Below are 8,843 nucleotides of genomic sequence, written 5' to 3' on the forward strand. Positions count from 1 at the left end.
TTAAGGGAAACATAATGATAATGGTAATCTCTTGAAAATCAGAAGTGCTGTTTTCTCATTTTTGTCGAAGGTCAGAAGTCCAAGGGAGTTCTGCTGGGAATTTTCCTCCCTTTCCCACAAGGATGACTCTTTTCTGAGGCAGCATAAGATGCTGTTGTGGTCTAGTGGTTGGAGTGGTACTGAAAGGCAGGAGAATCCTGGGTTCAGATGAGCACTGAATCATTGACTCCCAGTGTAGCTTTTGGCTTCTAGCCAAATATCAATCTGGGAGAAAGGATGAAAACCACATCCAAGGGAAGCTAAGGGAACTGGTGGTTTTTTTCCAATTTTTCTGGAAGGGAAATGGAATAGAGGCAGCAAATGTTCAAGTGAAGGACTATTAACTGCAGGGAGGGTGTTTTCTGCTAACTAGAACCCACCATCAGTTTGCAGATGTTTCCTATCCCACCTCAAACAATAGTCCCTAAAAGCTCTTGGGAAAATGCATCTTTGAAGAATCACATCTGAATCTTCACAAGAATCTGTGCTGTGCCTGGTTTTGTGATGGAGTATGTCCAGTAACACTCTTAAAACCAATTGTCCTTCACACATTGCCAGGGCTGAGAAAAGAACCTGGTCTTATTAGTTCATATTGATGTCTAGAGACAGTGCCTATCATACTGGTGATATTTTTCATGAGAAGGTATGGGCAGTCTTTCACCATACTTTTGTTACACGTTCATTTCAAAAAGAGAGAAGTAGAATTTAATCATCTTCTCTTAAAATGAGAGAGAAAATCAAGCCTAGGTTGGATAGTTTGAAAAAATCCTCAGAAAATAAAAAAGATTACATTGCAAATGAAATGAGACAGGGTAATTGACACTAAATTCCTAAGATTTTTAATAGAAAACTTCATCATGAATCAATTTACCTAGTTACCATGTTCATTAAACTTCCACAGGCTTAATGTCTATCAAAATATTCTGATCAGTGACGTGATGCTGTGCTAACCCAATGCAGCTCACAAAATGCCAAATCAGAAAATGTACAACTTCCCTGCTTAGCAGCACCCAGCTCAGGACACACATCCAGTACAGTTTGGCACTGACAGGGAAGCATTAATAGTCCAGTGATCCCTCCTCCCTCCATTCCTTCCTTTCTTCCACCCACTTGTCCGTCTCCCCTGTGCTGGGAACGAGCTGTGGCTGGAAGTGGAGGACTCATGTTCTGCATCTGTTGACACATCCCAAATTTCATAACACATTCTGCTGCTGGCAGTTCTCTGGGTATTCAAGAATGGGGTATGAAAACACTCTGCTACCTTAGAGGTAAAACTACCTTAGAGCTCTGAGAAATAATGTCATCTCCAGTGTGCCTTGTGGGGAGACAGGAACCTCTCCATCATTCCTTTTCCACCCATTTCTGGTGCAGAAAGCAGATCCAACACACCCTCCACAGTTTTGTGACACAAACCACTGGATCTTGCTGTGTTTTTTGGAAAACTTAGATACAGAGGAAACTCTGCAGGTGGAGAGATGCACAGACCCATCACCCCCTGGAATAAAGCATGTAATGTAGTTCCTACCTCTTGGCTCAAGTTTCCTAGATAAGGGGAATATACTGGATGAAGTTTTGCTGATATCAAAGGGAGGATGCTTTGCATTTACAGTCAATGCCCTTTGGTTCGAAGCTGAAATTAGCCATTACTTTCTGCTGCATCAGGGCATGCCCCTAGAAGCTCATTTTCATTAGCCTCAAAGTTTAACAAGCTGTGTTCATCTCCAAAGAAGGACAGAAAGAAAAGCCCCTAAGGCAGAAGAACAAATCCTTGATTTCTCTAGACAGTACAGGGCATTTTTCAACATTGTTTTTGCAGCTCTGCTAAAAATAACAGGAGCTGGACCATGACAAGTTTTCAGATGCAATAGCTCATCCAAGAAAACAGTTCAGCCTTCAATCTTTTTCAAATAAAAATTTGATAATACAATGGCCAAATTCCTTGTGTGCATACTCAGATCCTACGCTTGGAAAGTTCAGTGTACCTACAGAAAGACACATTCTTAGGTCTGCAAACAGTGTAAACGGCATGTTCAAAAGCTTTGGACTAATTAAGAGTGTCTAAGTTGCATTTTCAAACAGTATTTCAGTAGTGGGAGTTAATGCTAAAGAGATCTTTAATAATTCTAAGAATTTTAAAGAGTTTTAAAAGGCCTCAGCTACACTGACTTTTAATGAGTCCTAGTGAAAGCTTTCACTCAAAAAACTGAGCCTGGAAACTAAGAGAGATTGAAGATCTTGACTGCAGTGACTCAGTGAAAGGGTGAAAAGGCACTATTCCCTTCTTTCTGTACAACCAAAAGATTCCATGAAATGAAATGAAATGAAATGAAATGAAATGAAATGAAAATGTGAAGAGGAAGAACAACAAATTAAAAAACCAAAAGAAGATGAGCATGAAGAACGAAGAATTGCAGTTGTGCTTACTGTTGTAACTCATCAAAAACTGCAGCAGGAAGGGAAGATGGAACACTTCTATGACTGACCACTGAACAAATTTGGTTCTCTTAATAAAAATAAAATTATTCTTCTCTTGGCTTTAACTCTTCTAGTAAGCAAATGCTGGGCTTCAGTCAGAACTAGATCTGTAGAGAGGGAAATAGAGGTATCTTGCCCATGTGAGGAAGTGCTGTTGGTTTCTCTCCACATAACTAAATACATGGAATATTTTTCTGTTTTTCCCACAAAAAAAGACAGAATGCTGATCACACAGAACAGCAAAACCTGTAATGCTGAAGGTCTTTGAATTAGACCTAAGCAAATCAGAATATAGAGCTGACTCATGTTTTCCCACCCTGTGGCCAAAGGTGATTTTCTCCTTCCCAAAGATGAGGAGACAGACTTTTTAGGTGGCAGTAAGTATGCAGGGAGAGATCAAAGGGGTAAAACTGGGCTGCAGAGCCACATTAAGAGAAATTTGAAGAGATTTCTGTTGTAACAGGGATGGAAGAGATTAAAGCCTTTAATCCTCCAACTCAGAGAGGTTATCACATTCCATAGCAGCAGCTGCCCTCCTACACCTGCCAGGACCCTTCCTTGGGAGCACTGGCAGCAGCATAGAGCCAGCCTGGCTGGAAGGGTACACAGGTGAATTAAGCAGCAAAGCCAGGTGGGTTTATCACCCTCAGCAGTCTGCCTGCCTTGCTGTGGACTCGCAGTCCAGCAGAGAGCCACACAAACATTAGTTCAGTCTCCCAATTAACACTCTTAATCTCCGTGGTGCTGTTCACAAGATAAGAAGCCCTGCTCACATCAAGCTTGACATCAGAGCTGAACTGCTGCAGTTACCCTACTTCAATTCCCAAGTTGGCTCACGCAGGACTTCTCAAGGACATATGAGTGGAGAAATGTCCACCAGCCTCTTAGCAAAACTTTATCTGTGGGTCCCAAAGGAAGGGAGAGGCACTGGAAAGCAAAGGCCTCTTCTCATATGGATTGACCTTTTCTCTAAGCTCATGTTTAGGCTGGAATCTTTGGAGCTAAAAGTTTCTCTACAGGAAGATGGCTTTGACTGGCAAACAGCAATGTCTGAACAAAATGGGAGCAGTCTAACTGCCACACTGAGAAAAGAAATTGTGTAACCTAAACATGAATATTCTGGAGAAAACAGATGAAGGGGTAGCAAGTTAGTTGGAAATTTGTTGGTCCTCTGCAGTTATGAACCACTACTGCTCATCAGGTAGTAGCAACTTTTCAAAATAACTATTGAGGTGCTCATAAACTCATTTAAAAAGAAAATGTTATTCATAGTCATTACAAAAAATGGCTTTCCCAGAGAAAATTTCACTTGCTGTTGAATACAGTAGGCCAACAAGTTATGCTGGGGTGACTGCACCAAGGTGGGTACACCACAATGTATTTGCTTCACTGCTAATTATTGCAGGAATGTTATACTTTATAATAATGTTGCCAAGCATGCTAGGTTTAATCTATCATTTCAGACATGGAAATGTAGTAATGGGACAGAGATCATCTGATAACAAGCATGTGCCATCTGAGGACACCAGCTGCATTCAGCAAACCCAGCAGGAGTGCTGAGTGCCAGGTAATTTTTTGTTTTAACACTTGTAGGCTGGAAGGCCTTCGTCCTTCAAAGTTACTGTCAAATTGCTCACTTTAACTTCTGTCTTTATGAACTCTACAACTCATCAGAGATTCTCAGAGGTGGTTTTTCCTTCTCCCTTTGAGAATGGCCTGTGCTGAATAGTCAGTATGAGCTAAAGCTACCAGCCAAACTTCACAGAGGGGAATGGGAAGAACAATCTGGAGAATGGGCCCATGTTGGTACCAGTGGAATGCAAGTTTCATCTCTCCTTTACATCATTTGGGAATCTGATTCCCTGTTGGTTTACTTTAATGAGACGTGAACTTTCTGAACAGCAGTTCACCATTCAATGAAATAGCTAAAAAACCCTTCATGTTCTTTAACCATTTAAATTTATATGCTATGGTCCCCATTACTGGCAAGTCGAGACTTCCTGGTTTTAGGCTAAGGTGGACAGACACAGTTGAAAGAGAATAAACAGAAAGCACCACAAAAGGGATTCATGAATAAATATTCACTGGGAAGAGGAGAGAAGTTTTGGGAAGAAAGAAAATAGGTCAAAGTCGTAAACACGGAAATGACAAAACATTGAACCTAAACACTCACAAATCTCATTTTAACAAGCATAAATGGGGATTCTCAGGGCACTAAGCCAGTTCATGAGATATATTTTCCATAAGCAATTCTGAAGAAGACAATGGAAAAATGGTAGATAATCTAAATTTCCATTAAAATTATGAGAACATCCTCACCAAGTACAAAACTATAAGAATTCTAATTAAAGACATTTTAACTACCTTAAGGGTCTTTTAAAGTGGACTTAAAAATCTTCATATTCAAGAGTTTCATCTTACCTGGATTATCACTCTGATCGTCATGCTCTGCAAGGTACTTATGACTATAAAGAGTATAAGTACACTCCTCAGGTGGAGCTTGTTTGGGGGAATAAGAATATTTTGAAAAACATTTATTGCAGTAGTTCTGTTGTCCATATTAAAAAAAAAAGATATAAATTGACAGTTGCACTTCCTAATTAAAATATATCCATTTACAGAGCATACTTGTGTCTCAGTTCAGATCAAATTTAATTTTGGTCTTACATATAATGTGCATTATATGCCCATATATACATATAAACATGTATGTATATACATATGTGTATGCATATAGGTGCAGGGTGGAGAAAGTAGTTTTACAAAAGTACTTAGTTCTTATCTTCCGAAGAAATCACAAAAGCAAGAATTTGTCTTTCCTTCTGGAATTTCCCATAGTAAATTTTAACTAAGGACAAATGATTAATTTAGAGCTTTGAATGCACACAATGGAAGGCCTAACTCTGAGGTTTTCCACAGATTTTAGGTTAGTGCTCTGAATCTCTTTCCTTTCTAGGTTTAACCCTTCTAGTTTGCTCTTCTTACCTTCCTAAAAGCACTCTAACCCAACCTATGTGATCTACAGTCTTGCAAAGAGTTCTACTGAGGTAACGGCTTAAAGCACTGCCCCTTTAAAATCTATTTTATCAAAAATGACCCAATACAAAATACAATTTTCTTTTTATTCCTTATTTAAGCTGTGACCACCTATACTCCACAGACCCCTCTTCCTTGCTAAGCACTGTCCCAGCTCCCCTGGGCCTCAGGATGATGAATTACCTCTGGTGCTTGTCAGCATTCGCAGCGCTAACTGCCGTGTGCCACAGCCTGATCCAAACGGTGCTGAAGTCAATGCAAAGAATCTCATTGACTTCGGGAGCCTTCTGGATCAGGCTCCAAACACAGGGAAAATCACAACGGCAGTGGTGCTAAACAGGCTATTGGCACTGCAAAGCATTTCACACAAACATCTGCAGTGGTCTCACACATCTAAATACATCGCTTTTTTTTTTCTTTCTTTTTTGGAAAGCTTCTCCACACAATGCGATCCCCAACACCAGCGTGCTATGCTGCCTGCTGTAAAACCTTCGACTTCACATTGCCAAGACAGGACAGTTTAAAAAAAGAAACAGAGCCCTGTGAACAGCAGCAAAGAAAACATCAGCAGGAGGGGACGGTAAAGGCTGAGAATGCCTGCGGATGGAAAAGGAAAAAGAGATTGGAGTTGTAATCCCAGGAAAGAACGAGGAGCAGCCCTGTCCCACAGATATAAAGGGAAGGAGGAGGAGGAGGTGGTTAGTGGGAGATAATGGGGGGAGGGTCATCGCATGCCCCGTTTGGTTGCTGAATGTTAGATCAAACTCTGCAGCTTACCTTTGTAAACACAACCCCAAAATACCAACCCAACGTGTCACTCGGTTGTGCTATGTGATCAATATCATCCCGATGGCAGGATTTTCCTCCACTTAGTGAAGCCGCTCCAAGCCCTGGAGTGGATTATTTTTAGGCTGGTGATGGGAAGATCAGCTGCTGCCTCCTATCGAGTTTCCAAAGTGCACAAACTCTTCTTGCCTTTCTCATACGCTGAAGGGGGCAGGAAACTGGGAAGAGACAGGCAAACAAAAAGCACCAATTTTTCGCCTCCTGAAGCTACAGTCCCCTGGGATTTCTTCTGCTTGCTTTTATTTTCGTTTTTCCTTGTCTGGAGCAGTAAGATTCCAAGAGGCTGCAATGCAGCACAGGGACTATTAGCAGATGGCTAATCTGAAGGAATTGATTTAGACAGGTAGCCTAACTTTTGGCAGGATTGCAGAGATTCAGCTTTTTGATTTCTTTGGAATTAATCTTGGATAATTTGAATTTGGCAACATAATTTTGCATCTCTTCTACCATCTTAAGCAGAAGAGTCTACTCAGATATTTTACTTTGCTTACTTAGCTAAATCCCTCCAGCTTTTTTGCTTAAAATACAGACCAAATCTCGCTTTTGACCATAGAGGTCTGTTTCCTTTGACACAGCTTTTTTAAAACTTGAAATAAAATTCCAAACTAATTTGATGCTCATACCAGGAATATAGTTTTGAATACAATAGCCCTTATTTACGTGGGATAATATTTTTTAGTTGCAAAATCCATTGTATATGTTTACTTAGAGGTAAGAAAGTCCCAAGAGAGCCTACATGTGGTCGGTTGGTTTGTTTGCTCATTTTCTCGCAGCACCATCAAACAAAGATAAACCAAAATTCAGATTTTTCCATCGTGACAGTTTCACTTGAGCCCTACAACGTGAGGCCATAAATTGCAAAGATCTGGGACTTGTGGTGCAGCACAGGACATGTGGCAATGCAGGGTGGTTTTGAGTACAACTGTTGGAATCACAGAATACCCTGAGCTGGAAGGGACACACAAAGATCATCCAGACCTATTCCTGTTCAGTCATTAGGTCCTAGAGCTGGAGGCCCCTGGGACAGAATTTTGCTTAGACCTTGCAGAATCCAGGAATTGTGTCTAGATGATTAGAGAGCAAATGGTTTCCAAGGGATTGAGGTCAAAGGTGTTACCATGTTTCCATGAATGGGGTTAAAGTGAACTGTGAGCTGAGGATGGAGTTGGATGGCTGAGGCCAAACACTGCCGGATTTATCAGAACCTTGGCAAACCCGGACTGCTCCTTTTTCTCTGATGTTTCAAACCTGACTGTTGTACGGATAAGAAATCAGAAACCTCGGAGCTAGAGATAACTAGTACCTTTTGTTAGCTCCCATTGATTTGAAACACCAACACAGCTTTATGCTGAGCAACTGAGACAGACCTCAGCAGTCCTCCAAGGCACGTGAAATCTTTGACTTGCGTGTACTTTTTTTTTCTTTTATTTCTTCCCTTTTCATGTATCAAATGCTTTAGAAAAAAGATTGTGGATTGGAAGTCTCTGAGCTCTGCTATATATCTATGTTTGTTAAAGAAGATTAAAAAAACCAGTATTTAACCTATCTAATCATCATCTGAAATAGCATTGTCATGTGATGTTTTTGAAAATACATGCAATTTCTGACAGAAGTGCGTGACATTTATGGTCACGATTTTCTTTACCAAAACATGAATGTTTAGTTCATTGTTATTCAGCTCTGTTTTTTCTACAAAATTGTTTAAACAGGAAGGAAAAAATAATGCAAAATGAACATGGAATCAACCAGCATGTTTCATTTTGCTGTTTCTAAATGGGGCGCTTTCATTCCTCTACATGACAAGCTAAAATGCACTGAAATGCATTTTAAAAGGATTAAGAAAAATGAATGGCTCTGAAATGTCAGAACACTCAGTCCGGATCTGGCATTTTCTATCAGGGCTTTTCGATTTGCCAGGCGGAGGGAGGGGGGAAGGAGGGGAAAAAAAGGTAATTACAGGAATTCAAAATATTTCAGGGAATGTTTGGACCTTTAAATGACTGGAAACAACCACAGGCCGATCCTCAGGTACCCCCACGTCCAGCACGTCACCAGAAGACGAGCTCTGGTACCAATATCTCCCCACGCATCTCTAACCTAGTTTCAGAGCTGCCTTGTCTCCCTGCCTTTCATGTCCTCAGCTCGTGTTTCCCTTGCACACTTGGACCGGCTGTCCCTGATCAGCGAAGATCCGCGCGGGGGGGGGGGGGGGGGGGGGAATGCGGAGAGGGATGCAGGGAGGGATGCGGGGAAGGATGTAGGATAGGTGCAGGGAGGGATATGGGGAAGGATGCGGGGAGGGATGCAACGACGGATGTGGGGAGGGATGCGGAAAGGGGTACGGGGAAGGATGCAGGGAGGAATGCGAGGAAGGATGCGCCACCCTCTCGGGCGCCCGCCCCCGCCGCTCCCCGGGGCACTCACCGGCGGCGGGGGGACCTCCGCGG

The 8,843-nt window shown here is 41.7% G+C and overlaps 1 protein-coding gene across 15 annotated transcripts in view; it reads right to left on the reverse strand.

Annotated features, from left to right (window-relative positions):
* Positions 1–6,568, reverse strand: part of ABCC9 (ATP binding cassette subfamily C member 9) — a 68,826-nt gene extending 62,258 nt beyond the window's left edge. For 6 of the 15 annotated variants that reach the window (XM_017745849.1, XM_017745847.1, XM_017745841.1 and 3 more), the window contains exon 1: positions 6,328–6,566. The gene's annotated coding sequence lies outside the window, so the exon portion shown is untranslated. Of the gene's footprint in view, positions 1–4,935; positions 5,014–6,327 lie in introns of all 15 variants that reach the window. The other 9 variants (XM_017745848.1, XM_017745842.1, XM_017745844.1 and 6 more) reach the window with 4 other exon arrangements.
* Between the last annotated feature and the right edge of the window lie 2,275 nt (positions 6,569–8,843).

The sequence above is a fragment of the Corvus brachyrhynchos genome, unplaced genomic scaffold (genome assembly GCF_000691975.1).
Source record: "Corvus brachyrhynchos isolate BGI_N302 unplaced genomic scaffold, ASM69197v1 scaffold209, whole genome shotgun sequence".
In the NCBI taxonomy this organism is placed as follows: Eukaryota; Metazoa; Chordata; class Aves; order Passeriformes; family Corvidae; genus Corvus; species Corvus brachyrhynchos.